This window comes from Mus pahari, chromosome X (assembly GCF_900095145.1).
Source record: "Mus pahari chromosome X, PAHARI_EIJ_v1.1, whole genome shotgun sequence".
NCBI lineage: Eukaryota > Metazoa > Chordata > Mammalia > Rodentia > Muridae > Mus > Mus pahari.
In genome coordinates, this window is record NC_034613.1 from 41,298,519 (window position 1) to 41,304,178 (window position 5,660).

Below are 5,660 nucleotides of genomic sequence, written 5' to 3' on the forward strand. Positions count from 1 at the left end.
CAAAAGAAGTCACTAGATATGCACTCACTGATAAGCGGATATTAGTCCAGAAACTTAAAATACCCAAGATACATTTTGCAAAACACAAGAAAACCAAGAAGGAAGACCATCGTGTGGATACTTCATTCCTCCTTAGAATAAGGGACAATATACCCATGAAAGTATATAGGCACAGAGACAAAATTTAGAGCTAATATGAAAGGATGGACTATTCAGAGACTACCCCATCCAGGAATCCATCCCATCATCAGCCACCAACCCGAGATACTATTGCACATGCTAGCAAGATTCTGCTGAAGGGACCCTGATATTGCGGCCTCTTGTGAGGCTATGCCAGTGCCTAGCAAACACAGAAGTGGATGTTCACAGTCAGCTATTGGATGGAACACAGGGTCCCCAATGGAGGAGCTAGAGAAAGTACCCAAGGAGCTGATGGGGTCTGCAACCATTCTGTAGGTGGAACAAAAATATGAACTAAGCAGTACCCCCTGAGCTCATGTCTCTAGCTGCATAAGTAGCAGAAAATGGCCTAATCAGCCATCATTGGGAAGAGAGGCCCCTTGGTCCTGCAATCTTTATATGACCCATCACAGGGGAATGCCAGCGCCAAGAAGTGGGAGTGGGTGGGTAGGGGAGCAGTGGTGGGGAGAGGGTATAGGGAACTTTCAGGATAGCATTTGAAATGTAAATAAAGAAAATATCTAATAAAAAAAGAAGGGATGGGGAGAGGAGTAGTATTGGGGTGCATGATATAAAATTCACAAAAAATCAATAAAACATTAAAAACTCCTCACAGTAGAATGATATGGATAAATTCATTAATTCTATACTTAGCTTTTAACTGTGATGATACTATTTATACTTCCAAACATACCACAGCAGTATTCTTACTATTAGTATTTTATTATTATAATTATCATTATTATTTCTTTGCTAGTGGAAAGTCTAAGCATACAAAACAAAAAAAAGAAAAAAGAAAAAAGAAAAAAAAATTAAAAGCAAAACCCAACTCAAGAGTTTGAAGAGAAGGATCAGTCCTTACAAGCACCTGGTACTCTTGTAGAGGACTCAGGTTCAAATCCCAGCACCCATATGACAGCTCATCTTCCAAAATTCCAGTTGCAGGGACTTTGCCATCTTCTGGTGTCCCTTGACTCCAGACCGGCACATGCTGCACATATGTATATGTAGGCATGTCACTCATATATATATATAGAAAAATAAATTGTTAAAAATATATAAAACAAAATATAAACTTTAATGGATTAATCATATAAATATAATATCTGGAAAAAATCAGTCGAGGGGAATGTACAAAAAGCTCAATGGCATTGGGATTGTCGATGAATTTCTGTGTGTGTGTGTGTGTGTATGTATACTCAACACATGGTATGTGTTTGTATTTTTTGTGTGTGTGTTCAAATTTGTGAGTCTAGGCATTTGTGCCACAGTGTGTATATGGACTGGGCTTCCTTGACTTCCAATTTGTCTGAGATGGTGTCTCTGTGTTATTCAAGCTGCATATATATCAACCTAGATGACCTATGAGTTTTTAGGGGGAATTCTTCTGTTTCCACCCCTGATTTTGACCTAGGACAAACCTGGATTTCTAACTACTGCTCTTGGCGTTATAAGTAAAATATAATAGAAAAAGGAAGAAAATATTAGCAAATCATATATGTAATGAGAGTATAATACTAAAATATGTGATCAACATAATTTATCATCAAAAAACCCCACAATTGACTTTATTTTAAAAATTGGCATACAATTTGCATATATATTTCTTAGATGTCTCACAAAGTGCCAAAGATTATATGAAAAACATACTCAGCACCACAAATCACCAGGAAGTGTGACTCAAAGCCACAATGAGATATCACCCCACTACATTATTAATGACAATTGCAAAAAGGGCAAAATCTAACAAGTGCTTACATGAGTGCAGAGAAAAAAAAATTCTTGTGATCTCTTGGTAGGGATGTAAGTTAGGATGACCATTATGGGAAACAGTAGAGAAGCAGCACAGAAATTAAAAGTAGACCTTTTGCATGATCCAGCAGTGCCACTTCTGCATATATATCCAAGTGGAAAACAATCAGTATACCAAAGGGATAGCTACACTCAATATTCATTTCAACAATACTCACAGAATTTAAGCTATGAAATAAGTGGGCTGTAGAGATGGCCCAGTGTTTAAGAACAGTGTTGCTCTGTGAGAGGACCTCAGTTCCCAGTACTCACATGGAGGCTCACAACCATCTAGTTGAGGTGATCCAATGCTCTCTTCTGACCTCTGCTGGCACCAGGCATGTAATTAAGTCCACATACATTCATGCAAAACCCATATATAAACAATTTTAAAATGAATTCAAAAAGACATAAATCAGTTTTGAAAAAAAATGTGCATATACATTTCTACAGTAGACTATGTCACTTAAGCATTATACCGACTGAACTTACTCATGACTTACACTGTATGCTTTCATTTATTTGTAAAATCTACAAATGCAGAATTCATAGCAGTGAGTAGAATTGTAGTGTATAGGGCTGGGGGATAAAGAAAATGAGAAAAAAAAAGAAAATGAGATGAGGAGATAGGTCACAGTGAACATTTTCAGATTTGTTGGACAAATTAGTCCTGAAGGTGTGGTGTAGAGCACGGTAGTTGAGACTAATATTACTGTATTGATGCTGGGTGAGGTTATTCACACTTATGGGGTTAGCACTTGGAAGGTGGGGGTAGGAAGATCAAGACTTTAAGGTCATCTTGGCTACATAACAAGTTCAAGGCCAGCCTGGGTGATCAAAGGTTCTTTCTAGAAAGATAATACTGGATTCTAACTTGAAATATGTCAAGATGATATATCGTAAATAGTATCACCAGTGAAAGGTAACTATATGATACAATGAATTTATCAATTAACTTTACTATTGTAATTATTTCAGAATGTACATAAAACCACTGATTCATACACTTCAGATATATTTTTTAAAAATCAGATATACCCAAATAATGGTTGATTAAATATATAATGTATTATATATAATTATATATTATATATCTAACAAGACAAATCTATATCTATATCTATATCTATATCTATCTATAGATATATCTATCTATCTATATCTATCTATCTCTATCTCTATCTTTATCTCTTTCTCTCTCTCTCTCTCTCTCTATATATATATATATATATATATATATAGAGAGAGAGAGAGAGAGAGAGAGACAGCATCTCACCATGTAGTCCTGGATAATCTGAAATTTACTGTGTAGACCACACTGGCCTTGAGGCCACAAACATCTATCTGCTTTTGCCTCTCAAGTTCTGGGATTAAGTCTCTGTTATCATACCAGGCTCAAACACATTTTTTTCAACATAATTTTTATTACTTGTGAATTTCATATCATGTAGCCCTATCACAATCACTTTCCAATCCTCCCAGGTCTTCCTCCCCATCCCTTGTAACCTCTCCTCTAAAAAGGAGGAAAAAAGGAGGATAAGGAAAAGGAAGAAGAGGAAGAAGAGGAGGAAGAGGAGGAGAGAGCTGAGGGGGGGAGGAGGAGGAGGAGGAGGAGGAGGAGGAGGAGGAGGAGCAAGAATTCAATTGGTACTATCCATATACTCACGGGAACATGGTCAAAACTGCCAGTGGCCAACCTCTTAAAAGAAACTGATGAGGCCGGGCAGTGGTGGCACACACCTTTAATCCCAGAAATTGGGAGGCAGAGGCAGGCAGATTTCTGAGTTTGAGGCCAGCCTGGTCTACAGAGTGAGTTCCAGGACAGCCAGTGCTACACAGAGAAACCCTGTCTCGAAAAANGAGGCAGGCAGATTTCTGAGTTTGAGGCCAGCCTGGTCTACAGAGTGAGTTCCAGGACAGCCAGTGCTACACAGAGAAACCCTGTCTCGAAAAACCAAAAATAATAATAATAAAACAAATAAAACAAAACAAAGAAGGAAGGGAGAGAGGAGAGAGAGAGAGAGAGAGAGAGAGAGAGAGAGAGAGAGAGAGAGAGAGAGAGAAACTGATAGACACACTTCTTAATTCATTATGGTATTATTGAATTATTTAGCTATGTACTCATCAAAAATAGATGAATTAAAAACTTTCCAAGAGCAAACAATTTGTCCTATATCATATATAAACTGTCCAGCCATGATTAATGTAAGATTTCCTGGAAATTCTCACTGAGCACACATATAGTTACATATAGTATCTCTCTCCTCACCTCCTACCATGATAGTCTTCTCTTCCCCAACACTATTGCCCCGATTCAAATCCTTCTTTGTTTTAAGCAACTCAATTGAAGAGCAGGGACATATTCTTTTGTATGTGAAAGTTATGAATTTTTAAATCACCACAAGATTTTCCATCACTGGGTTTGAGCTGTGGGTTCTTTTGAACTTAATTATATACGTGAGGTCTATCTATAAACTGTACATTTTGGACAAATATCAATTTTTAAAAATTTCTACATATAATCAAAAAGTCCTCTCCTTAATTTAGTTTTCTGTGGCTGGGATGAAGGCAATAATATCTTAAGCACTTCAAGTAGAAATATTATTTTAATATTTGTGCAGAAAAGGGCGAACTACATGCCATGAATTGGCATCTATGTGATTATTATGGATGCTAAAAAATGAGTTCTCATCGGTAGCTTCCTCACACTAGAGTTTAATGGCAGTTTTATTACAATCCAGCTCTGTATAAATAAAGAAAAATATATTCAAATTCATAGATATAAATGTGCACGATTCACCAGCACAGTTAACTCAAGATTTTCCAGCTTCATAACCACAACTGAGAGGAAGATTTATCGCCACAGCTGCCTGCGTTCAACTTCTTCTTCTTGTAGTTGAAGGAATCAAATTTCTTTCTGGAGATTAGTCATTTGTGGGGGTGTTGCCAACTGCAAAACGCTTCTGTTATGAATGAGGTGTATTCCTCTGCTCCTGTCCTCCGGCCCTAATTTTTCATCTCTTTTTGTGTCTTTCCCACTTACAGACAAGTTTTAATGACTTTCACAGCAAAGTTTTCTGTAGTGGTTATTCAACTACAGCTCTGGATGCTTTCCTTGATGCTAATGTGGGAGTCTCATGAGAAGGGTTGGAATGAAATGACACTTTGACCCCTGGGGCTCAACAAGGATGAAATGTGAGCAGAAGAGAAATTCAACATGAGATGTGGAAGGGAACAAGTATTTGTAGAGTTGCTGGGCCTGTTGCAAACACATCACTAGGTTCTTCATTGAAATTACCATATTCTTGGAACAAACTGCAAGAAGCTAGGTGATATTCTTATTTCACATGTAAGGAAATCAGCTTTCTAAGATTGTACCATTTATAAGTAGCTAAGCAGACACGAGTACCCAGATACAAAGGATTCTGTAGCTCTTAGGATCTTTTTTTCAATTTTACAATATTACTCTCCAGAATCCTAGAACACAGCTAGGCAACACAGGCAAATCATAGAGGGTATTTAAACTGCAACTTTACAGAGAAGCAACTCATACCCTATATGACTCACCTTTTACAATTGTACTATTTCAATAGTATCTATCTATCTATCTATCTATCTATCTATCTATCTATCTATCTATCTATCTATCTATCTATCTATCTATCTATCCGTCTGTCTGTCTGTCTGTC